Below are 12,317 nucleotides of genomic sequence, written 5' to 3'. Positions count from 1 at the left end.
TAAAAAGGCTGTGGGCTCAGCTGTGGGAGAGCCCAGAGGGCTTTAGGAAGCAGAATCCCCACCCTTAAAAAGAAAGTACCACAAACAGCCCTTTCAGATACACCTTAGAACGAGCAGTTTGAAAAACACTGGGGGCAAATGGGAGGAAGAGTGATTTGCTTATCTCTGAGAATGGCCCTGGAGAGACAGGGAGCACTGAGAGACCCCTCCAGGAATTAAGTTGCTGGCAAGTGCCTTTTCTTTCCAACATCCCCCAGTATGAACAACAGCCACCTGTGGGAGCCAGTGCAGCACCAACTCTCCTTACCTAACTTGATCACACCAAGCCCTGCCACTGCCCCCCTCCTGTACGCTTCAGTGGACCTGCCCTTCCCAGTTACACTAACCTTAGTGCCTGTGCTGTGGGCCCCATTGCCCAGAAGACTGGCCCAAACCCTGACAATGCCACATTTCCCAACCCCCCATTTTTTGTGGGACCTCACTTCCAGCAGTAGCAGGGGCAGGTCTCACTTCACAAGCAGACCACTGCACACCTTATTAGAATGTATCCCACCTCTGCTGGGGACCAAACACTGCCCACAATAGGCAAGAGAGCCTCTTCAGACAACTACACTGAAGGAAAAAGAGCCCAAGACTCAATAGCACAGCATACACATAGGAGACATTCTGTGAAGTACCAGGCCTTGAGGAACAGGGGACACTGCACTGCAGGATGCTACAAGACCTCTTCTTTATAAGGCTATTATCATTAAGAGCAAGAGAAGTAGCTGACTTTCCTAACAAACAGAGACAGTTACAGAGTTAGATAAAATGAGGAGACAGAGAAACATCTCCCAAATGAAACAACAGGACCAAACCACAGCAAGAGACTGAAGCAAAATGAATGTAAGTAATACACATGATAAGGAATTTAAAGTAATGATCATAAAGACACTCACTGGACTTGAGAAAAAAGTGAAGGATATCAGTGAGACCTTTAAAACAGATAAGAAAGAACCAATCACAGATCAAGAACACAATAAATGACATTGGAAATACACTTGATGGAATAAATAGACTAGATGAAACAGAAGAACAAATTAATGACCTGGATGACAATAATGGAAAGTGACCACGCTGAGCAAAGGAGGAAAGAAAATTCTGCAATTGAGAACAGTCTTGGGGAACTCAGTGACTCCATCAAACATAATAACATTTGCATTATATGGATCTCAGAAAAAGGAGAGAGAGATAAAGGGGCAGAAATTTTATTTGAAAAAATAATAGCTGAAAACTTCCCTAATCTGTGGAAGGAAACAGATATTCAGATCCAGTAAGCACAGAAATCTCCGCCCCCCAAAATCCAACCCAAAGAGGTTCACACCAACACACATGGTAATTAAAATGGCAAGAAAGGAGTGATAAAGAAAAAAATTTAAAAGTAGCAAGACAAAAGAAGACAGTTACATACAAGGGGAAAGCCCATAAGCCTATCAGTGGACTTTTCAGCAGAAACTTTGCAGGCCAGAAGAGAGTGGCATGCTATATTCAAAGTGCTGAAAGGGAAAAATCTGCAGAGAATACTTTAACCAGCAAAGCTATCATTCAGAAGAGAAGGAGAAATAGAGTTTCTCAGACAAACAAAAACTAAAGGAGCTCATGAACACTAAACCAGCCCTATAAGAAATATTAAAGGGGAGCTAACGTTGTCTTCTTTGTGTGACTCTCCCAGTGGGTTCTCTCTGGGCACAATGGCAACTCTTAAGGAAAAACTGATTGCACCACTTGCAGAAGAAGAGGCAACCGTCCCAAACAATAAGATCACTGTAGTGGGTGTTGGACAAGTTGGTATGGCGTATGCCATCAGCATTCTGGGAAAGTCTCTGGCTGATGACCTTGCCCTTGTGGATGTGTGGAAGATAAACTCAAAGCAGAAATGATGGATCTGCAACATGGGAGCTTATTTCTTCAGACACCTAAAATTGTGGCAGATAAAGATTACTCTGTGACTGCCAATTCTAAGATTGTGGTTGTGACTGTGGGAGTCCACCAGCAGGAGGGAGAGAGATGGCTCAATCTGGTGCAGAGGAATGTTAATGTCTTCAAATTCATTATTCTGCAGATAGTCAAGTACAGTCCTGATTGTATCATAATTGTAGTTTCCAACCCAGTGGATATTCTCACATATGTTACCTGGAAACTAAGTGGACTACCCAAGCACCGTGTGATTGGAAGTGGGTGTAATCTGGATTCTGCCAGATTTCGCTATTTTATGGCTGAAAAACTTGGCATTCATCCCAGCAGCTGCCATGATTTGGGGAGAACATGGCGATTCAAGTGTGGCTGTGTGGAGTGGAGTGAATGTGGCAGGTGTTTCTCTTTAGGAACTGAATCCAGAAATGGGAACAGACAATGACAGTGAAAATTGGAAGGAAATGCATAAGATGGTGGTGGAAAGTGCCTACGAAGTCATCAAGCTAAAAGGATATACCAACTGGGCTACTGGATTAAGTGTGGCTGATCTCACTGAATCCATGTTGAAAAATCTATCCAGGATTCATCCAGTGTCAACAATGGTGAAGGGGATGTATGGCATTGAGAATGAAGTCTTCCTGAGCCTTCCATGTATCCTGAGTGCTCGGGGCTTAACCAGTGTGATCAACCAAAAGCTGAAGGATGATGAAGTTGCCCAGCTCAAGAAAAGTGCAGATACCTTGTGGGACATCCAGAAAGACCTAAAAGATCTGTGACTTCTGGCTTCTAGGCTGTAGAAATTTAAAACTACAATGTGATTAACCGTGAGCCTTTAGTTTTTCATCCATATACATGGATCACAGTTTGCTTTTATCTTCCTGAATATGTGAATCTGGGCTCATAAAATCAAAGCTCATGCTTGGTTTAATGCTTGCAATATGAGACCTTGAGCAAATAAAATTAACTATTGTAGTGTGAAAAAAAGAAAAGAAATATTAAAGGGGAATCTTTAAGTGGAAAGGAAAGACCATAGTGAGAGTATGAAAAGTCAAAACAAAACAAAACCCCCCACAAAAGCAGTAAAAATAAATTTCTGCAAAGATCAGTCAAGGGATTCATAAAATAAAATAACATAAAATATGACAACATATACTAAAACAGGAAGGGGAGAGAGGTAAAGAATGGGTTCAAACTTAAGCAACCATCAACTTCATACAGACTGCTATATGCAGAGATGTTATATACAAACCTGACAGCAACTACAAATAAAAAAACAGTAATATATATACAAAGAATAAAGAGAAAGGAATCCAAGTATATCACTAAAGAAAGCCAACAAACTTGGGGCACCTGGGTGGTTCAGTCAGTTAAGAATCCAACTCTTGGTTTCAGCTCAGGTCATGATCTTGCAGTTGTGGGATCGAGTCCTGTGTCAGGCTCCATGCTCAGCAGGGAGTTTGCTTCAGATTCTCTCTTCCTCTCACTCACCCTCTCTCTCTTTCTCTCTCAAATAAATAAATAAAATCTTAAAAAAAAAGCCAGCAAATCATGAAAAAAAGAGAAGGATTAGAGAAAGTCTATAGAAACAACCACAAAAAAGTAACAAAATGGCAATACATATCTATCAATAATTTATTTTGAGTGTAAATGGACTAAACGCTACAATCAAAAGACATGGGGTGATGGAGTGGATAAAAAAAAAAAAGACCCATCTATATCCTGCTTCCAAGAGACTCATTTCAGATCAAAAGACACCTGCAGATTGAAAATGAGGGGACAGAGAAATATTTATCATGCAAATGGATGTGAAAAGAAAGCTGGGGTAGCAATATTTATATTAGACAAAATAGACTTCATTTTTAAAAAAGATTTACTTATTTGAGAGAGAGTGAGAGAGAGCACATGAGTGGGGAGGAGGGGCACAGAGAGAGGGATAGATGTGGGGATGGATCTCACAACCCTGAGACCATGAACTGAGCTGAAATCAAGAGTCAGACACTTAACTGAGCCACCAAGGCACGCTTAGACAAAATAGACTTTAAAACAAAGACTGTAGTAAGAGACAAAAAAGACACTATATAATAATAAAGGGGACAATCCAACAAGAGAATATAACACTTATAAACATTTATGCACACAATATTTGAGCACCTAAATACATAAAACAGCTAACAACAAATAATTGATAGTAATACAATAATAGTAGGGGACTTTAGCACCACAATTACATTGATGGACAGATCATCCAAACAGAAAATCAATGAGGAAACAGTGGCTTTGAAAGACACACTGGACCAGATAGATTTAATAGACATATTCAGAACATTCCATTCTAAAACAGCAGAATACACATTCTTTTCAAGTGCACATGGAAAATTCTCCAGAATAGATCACATATTAGGCCACAAAACAAGTCCCAACAAATTAAAAAAACTGAAGTCATACCATGCATCTTTTCTAACCACAACACTATGAAACTAGAAATCAATAACAAGAAAAAATCTGGGAAGAGCACAAACATGTGTAGGTTAAATAACATGTTACTGAACAATGAATGGGTCAACCAAAATCAAAGAAGAAACAAAAAATAACATGGAAACAAATAAAAAGGGAAACACAATTGTCTAAAAATCTTTGGGATGCAGCAAAAGTAGTTCTAAAAAGGGAGTTTATAGCAATAGAAGCCTACCTCAAGAAGAAAAAATCTCAAATAAACAACCTAACCCTACACCTAAAGAAGCTAGAAAAAGAACAAACAAAATCCCAACCCACCAGAAGGAAGGAAATAATAAAGATTAGAGCAGAAATAAATAATTTAGAAACTAAAAAACAAAAAAGCCACATCAGAACAGATCAATGAAACCAGGAGCTGTTTCTTTGAAAAAAAAATAAACAAAATTGATAAACCTCTGGTCACACTCATCAAAAAAAAAAAAAAATAGAGGACCCAAAGAAACAAAATCAGATATAAAAGAGAAAAAACAACCAATACCACAGAAATAGAAACAATAACAACAGAATATTATGAAAACCTATATACCAAAAAACTGGACAACTTAGAAGAAATTGATGAATTCCTAGAAACATAAAAACTACCAAAACTGGGGCGCCTGGGTGGCTCAGTCATTAAGTGTCTGCCTTCAGCTCAGGTCATGATCCCAGGGTCCTGGGATCGAGCCCCGCATCGGGCTCCCTGCTTGACGGGAAGCCTGCTTCTCCCTCTCCCACTCCCCCTGCTTGTGTTCCCTCTCTCGCTGTCTCTCTCTGTCAAATAAATAAATAAAATCTTAAAAAAAAAAAAAACTACCAAAACTAAAGCTGGAAGAAATAGAAAATTTGAACATATCAATTACCAGGAATGAAATTGTATCAGTAATCAAAAAACTCCAAAATAAAAGGTCATGATCCCAGGGTCCTGGGATTGAGCCCCACATCAGGCTCCCTGCTCCACGGGAAGCCTGCTTCTCCCTCTCCCATTCCCCCTGCTTGTGTTCCTGCTCTCACTATGTCTCTCTCTGTCAAATAAATAAATAAAATATTAAAAAAAAAGAACCAGATGGCTTCATAGGCAAATTCTACCAAACATTTAAAGAGTTAATACCTATTTTTCTCAAACCATTCCAAAAAACAGAAAAGGAAGGAAAACTTTCCGATTCATTCTACGAGGCCAAATCACCCTGATACCAAAACGAGATAAAGACACTACTAAAAAAGAAAACCTCAAGCCAATATCTCTGATGAACATAGATGCAAAAATCCTCAACAACTTACTAGCAAACTGAATCCAACAATATATTTAAAAAACCATTCACCACAATCAAGTGGGATTTATTCCTGGGTTGCAAGTGTGGTTCAGTATTTGCAAACCAATCAACATTATACATCACATCAATAAAGAGAAAGAATAAGAGAAATACGATCATTTCAATAGATGCAGAAAAAGCATTTGACAAAGTGTAACAAACATTCATGACTAAAACCATCAACAAAGTAGGTTTAGAGGGAATATCCCTCAACATAATGAAGGCCATATATGAAAAAGCCACAGCTAACATCAGCCTCAATGGGGAAAAATGAGTCTTTCCCCTAAAGTCAGAACAAGACAAGGATGTCCACTCTCACCACTTTATTCAACATAGTACTGGAAGTCCTAGCCACAAAGTAATACATGTTACTTTGTGATATAAGACAACAAAAAGAAATAAAAGGCATCCAAATTAGCAAGGAAGATTCACTATTTGCAGAGGACATGATCTTGTATATAGAAAACCTGAAAGACTTCACCAAATAACTGCTAGAACTGATAAATTCAGTAAAGTCGTAGGATACAATATCAATGTACAGAAATCTGTTGCATTCCTATAAGCTAATAATGAAACAGCAGAAAGTGAAATTAAGAAAATAATCCCATTTACAACTGCACCAAAAACAATAAAATATCTAGGAATAAACTTAACCAAAGAGGTGAAAGATCTGTATTCTGAAAGCTATAAAACTGATGAAAGAAATCCAACACAATGCAAAATGTAAAGACATTCCCTGCTCATGGGTTGGAAGAACAAATACTGCTAAAATGTCTATATTACCCAAAGCAATCTACACATTTAATGCAATCCCTATTAAAATACCAATGGCATTTCTCACAAAACTAGAACAAACAACCCTAAAATTTGTATGGAACCACAAAAGACCTCCAATAGCCAAAGCAATTTTGAAAAAAACAAAAATGGAAGTATCACAATCCCACATTTCATATTACATTACAAAGCTGTAGTAATTATTTTTTTTTAAAAGATTTTATTTATTTTTTTGACAGAGAGAGACACAGTGAGAGCAGAATCACAAGCAGGGGGAGAGGGAGAGGGAGAAATAGGCTTCCCACGGAGCAGGGAGCCCGATGCGGGGCTCGATCCCAGGATCCTGGGATCATGACCTGAGCCGAAGGCAGACGCTTAACGACTGAGCCACCCAGGCGCCCCCAAAGCTGTAGTAATTAAAACAGTAGAGTACTGGCATAAAAAAAAGACACAAAGATCAATGGAACGGTATAGGAAACCCAGAAATAAACCTATGAATATATGGTCAATAAATCTTCAACAAAGGATGAATGAATATACAATGGGAAAAAGGCAGTCTCTTTAACAAATGATGTAGGGAAAACTGGACAGCTACATGCAAAAGAATGAAACTGGACCACTTTCTTAGACTATACACAAAAATAAACTCAAAATGGAATAAAAATCTAAATGTGAGACCTGAAACCATAAAAGTCCTTGAAGAGAGCATAGGCAGTAATCTCTGACATCAACTGTAGCAATATTTTTCTAAATATGTCTCCTGAGGCAAGGAAAAGAACAGTAAAAATAAGCTATTGGGACTACATCAAAATAAAACGTTTCTGTACAGTGAAGGAAACAACAAAACTAAAAGGCAACCTACAGAATGGGAGAAGATATTTGCAAATGATATATCTGATAAAGGGTTAGTATCCAAAATATGCAAAGAACTGATACAACTCAACACCCATAAAACAAATAATCCAATTAAGAAATGAGCAAAAGACAGGTCGCCTGGGTGGCACAGTTGGGTTGGTTTCTGACTTTTGATGTCATCTCAAGTTGGGATCTCAGGGTTGTGAGATTGAGCCCCCTATTGGGCTGTGTGCCCAGTGCAGAGTAAGCTTAAGATTCTCTCTCCTTCTGCCCTTCCCCCACTAAAATAAATAAATAAATCTTTAAAAAGAAAAGAAGACATGAAACAGACATTTTTCCAAATAAGACATACAGATGCCCAACAGACACATGAAAAGATACTCAACATCACTCATTATCAGGGAAATGCGAATCAAAACTACAATGAAGTGTAACCTCACACCTGTCAAAATGGCTAAAGTAAAAAACACAAGCAACAAGAAGTGTTGGTGAGGATGTGGAGAAAAAAGAACCTTTGTTCACTGTCGGTGGGAATGCAAATTAGTGCGGCCATTGTGGAAAACTGTATGGGGTTTCCTGAAAAAATTAAGAATAGAATTACCCTACAATCCAGGAATTGTACTAGTGGGTATTTACCCCAAAGTACAAAAACACTAATTCAAAGGGATACATGCACCCCTATGTTTATTGCAGCATTATCTACAATTGCCAAGATATGGAAGCAGCCCAAGTATCCAATGAAGATGAATGGATAAAGAAGATGTAGCATATATATGCAATGGAATAGTGTTCAGCCATGAAAAAAATGAAATCTTGCCATTTGCAATAACATGGGTAGAGCTAGAAAGTATAATGCTAAGTGAAATAAGTCAGTCAGAAAAAGAAAAATACCATATGATCTTGCTCATATGTGGTATTCAAGAAACAAATGAGCAACGGGGGGAAAAAAGAGAGAAAGACAAACCAAGAAACAGACTCTTAACTGTAAAGAACAAACTGATGGTTACCAGACGGTTCGTGGGTGGAGGGATGGGAAACAGGTGGTAGGGATTAAAGAATATACTTATCCTGATGAAAAAATATATATATATATATAAAATAAAAAAGAAAAAATCAGAAAAGCACACAAACACATGGAAGATAAACAACATACCAATTAAGAATAAATGTGCCAACCAAGAAATCAAAGAGGAAATAAAATACACATGGAAACAAATGAGAAGGAAAACATAATAGTCCAAAATCTTTGAAACACAGCAAAGGCAGTTCTAAGAGGGGAGTTTATAGCAATACAGGGCTACCTCAAGAAACAAGAAAAAGCTCAAATAAACAACCTCACCTTACACTAAAAGAGCTAGAGAAGAAAATAATAAAGCCCAATCTTAGAAGAAGAAAAGGAATAATAAAGATTAGAGCAGAAATAAGTGAAATAGAAGGTAAAATTTTTAAATGATTAAGAAAACCAGGAACTGGTGTTTTCAAAAGATAAATAAAATTGATAAACCTTTAGCCAGACTCCTCAAGAAAGAAAGGACTGAAAAAAATATCACCAGAAATGGAGAGGAAATAACAATGGACACCACAGAAATACAAATGATTATAAGAGAATACTATGAAAAATTAAATGCCAATGAATTGGACAAACTAGATGAAATAGAAACATATAATCTCCCAAAACTGAATTAGAGGAAATAGAAAATCTGAACAGACTGATTACTAGCAATGAAATTAAATCAGTAATCAAAAAAATTCTAACAAACAGAAGTCCAAGATTCACAATATGGATTCACAGGTGAATTCTACCAAACATTTAAAGAGGAGTTAACACCTATTCTCAAATTATTCCAAAAAATAGAAGAGGAAGGAATTTTCCAAATTAATTCAAAGCCATCATTACCCTAGTACCAAAACCAGTGACACTACAAAAAAAGAAAACTATAGGCCAATACCTCTGATGAACATAGTTGCAAAAATCCTTAACAAAATATTAGCAAACCAAATTCGACAATACATAAAAAAAAATCATTCACTATAATCAAGTAGGATTTATTCCAGAGATGCAAGAACGGTTCAGTATTTGCAAATCAATCAACAAAATCCATCAGATCAAAAAAGGGAAGGATAAAAGCCATATGATCATATCAATAGAAGCAGAAAAAGCATTTGACAAAATTCAATATACATTCATGACAAAAAGTTTCAAGAAAGTGAATTTAGAGGAAACATAACATTATAAAGGCCACATATGAAAAAATCCACAGCTAGTATCATAGTCAAAGGTGAAAATGTGAGAACTTCCCTTCTAAGAACAGGAATAAAACAAGATGTCCACTCTCACTACTTCATTTCAACCTAGTGCTAGTCCTAGCCACAGCTAGGACTAGGCTAGTCCTAGCCACAGCTATTAGATAAGAAGAAGAAATAAAAGGTATCCAAATTGGTAAAGAAGAAGTTAAACTATCATTATTTGCAGATGACACAGTTTTATACTTCACCAGAAAACTATGAGAACTGATAAATGTGTTCAGTAAAATTGCAGTCTACAAAATTAATACACAGAAATCAGTTGCATTTTTATACACTAATAATGAAGTATCAGAAAGATAAATTAAGAAAACAATCTGATTGACAATTGAACCAAAAGGAATAAAATACTTAAGATTAAACTTAACCAAGTTGGTGAAAAACCTGTACTCTGTAGACTATAAAACATTAAAGAAAGAAACTGAAGACAATATAAATAGAAAGATATTCTATGATCATGGATTGGAAGAATTAATATTGTTAAAATGTCCATAATACCCAGAGCAATCGATAGATTCAATACAATCCCTATCAAAATACCAACAGCATTTTTCACAGATGTAAAACAAATCATACTAAAATTTGTATGGAACCACGAAAGACTTCAAATAGCCAAAGCAATCTTGAGAAAGAACAAAGCTGTAGGTATCACAATCCTAGATCTCAAGATATACTAAAATCTGTAGTAATCAAAACAGTATGGTGCTGGCAGAAAAATAAAGATAAATGAAGATAAACAAGATAGATCAGTAGAAAAGAATAGAGGGCCCAGAAATTGACCACTTATATGGTCAATTAATGTATGACAAAGGAGGCAAGAATATACAATGGGAAAAAGTCTCTTAAACAAATGGTGCTGGCACAACTGGACAGCTCCATGCAAAAGAATACAAATGGACCACTTTCTTAGACCATACACACAAATAAACTCAAAATGGATTAAAGACCTAAATGTGAGACATGAAACCATAAAACTCCCAGAAGAAAACATAACCAGTAATCTCTTTGACATCAGATATGTCTTCTTGGAATGAGAGACACAAAAGCAAAAGTAAATTATTGGGATTATACCAAAATAAAAAGCTTCTGAATAGCAAAGGAAACAAATCAGTGAAAGATGAGGCAACCTACTGAATGGGAGAAGATATTTGCCAATGATATAGCCAGTAAGAGATTAATACCCAAATTATATAAAGAACTTAGGGCTCAACACCAAAAAAACACCGATTATCTGATTAAAAATGGTAAGAGGACCCAAATAGACATTTTCCCAAAGACATATAGATGGACAACAGAAAGAGTGTTTAACATTGCATTTGCATCAGGGAAATGCAAATCAAAACCACAATGAGATATCATTTGACACCTGTCAGAGTGACTAGAATCAAAAAGACAAGAAATAACAAGTTTTAGTGAGAATATGGAGAAAAAGGAACTCTTGTGCACTGTTGTTGGAAATGTAAATTGGTGCAACCACTGTGGAAAACAGTAGGTGGGGGTCCTCAAAAATTAAAAATAGAAATACCATATGATTCAGTAATCTTACTATTGGCATTTACCCAAAGAAAACAAAAACTCAAATTTGAAAAAATATATGTTTATAGCAGCGTTATTTACAATAGACAAGATATGGAAGCAACCCAAATGTCCATGGGTAGATGAGTGGATAAAGATGATGGGGTATATGGGGTGCCTGGGTGGCTCAGATGGTTAAGCATCTGCCTTCAGCTCAAGTCATGATCTCCAGGTCCTGAGATCAAGCCCCATGTTGGGCACCCAGCTCAGCAGGGAGTCTGCTTCTCCCTCTCTTTCTGCCTCTCCCCCTGCTTCTGCTCTCTTTCCGCCTCTCTGTCTCCCAAATGAATAAAATCTTTAAAAAAAGATGATGTGGCATATATATTCTTGCCATTTGTGACAACATGGATGGAACTAGAGCATGTTATGCTAAGTGAAATAAGTCAGAGAAAGACTAGTACTGTATGATTTCACTTATACAAGGAATCTAAAAAATAAAATGAGCAAACAAAAAGTCTTAAAAAGAGAGAACTGATGGTTGCCAGAGGAAAGATGGGTGGGGGGATGGGTGAAATAGTTACAGGGATTAGAGGTACAAACTTCTGGTTATAAAATAAATAAGTCACGTGGTGACAGACAGTGACTACACCTACCATGGTGAGCACTGTGCAATGTATGGGACTGTTAAATCAATATATTGTACACCTGAAACTAACATAACATTGTTAATTATAATTCAATAAAAATAACAAAATTAAAAATTTGTTAAAATGGTAAATTTTATGCTATCTATATTTACCACAATTAAAAATAATACTAGTGTTTTTGGTGCTCCTAGCAGTGTCAGATGTTTGAAGTCTTATGCCCTCTCTCACAAGAACCATTTCTCATCTCTAGTTTGGATTCATACCTATCAAATCAGGGCAGTAAAATTCAGAAGACTATAAGGCTTAAATCTGTGTTTTAAAAACTGTTCATAATTTTTCAACTGAGGTAACAAATAAAACTATGCTGGTACTTATGGAAGAACACACTTCAAAGAAGTAGTGGTCTAAGTAAAACCTCATAAATTTGTGAAGGGATTAGGAAATGAAGGTCATTCCAGAGTAATTA

General features: G+C 36.7%; 1 pseudogene; it reads left to right on the top strand.

Moving 5' to 3' along the window:
• Positions 1–1,725: 1,725 nt before the first annotated feature.
• On the top strand, positions 1,726–2,776 carry LOC110588786 (annotated as a pseudogene).
• The last annotated feature ends 9,541 nt before the right edge of the window (positions 2,777–12,317 follow it).

The sequence above is a fragment of the Neomonachus schauinslandi genome, chromosome 10 (genome assembly GCF_002201575.2).
Source record: "Neomonachus schauinslandi chromosome 10, ASM220157v2, whole genome shotgun sequence".
Classification (NCBI taxonomy): domain Eukaryota; kingdom Metazoa; phylum Chordata; class Mammalia; order Carnivora; family Phocidae; genus Neomonachus; species Neomonachus schauinslandi.
This window is presented reverse-complemented; position numbering and strand designations above follow the sequence as displayed.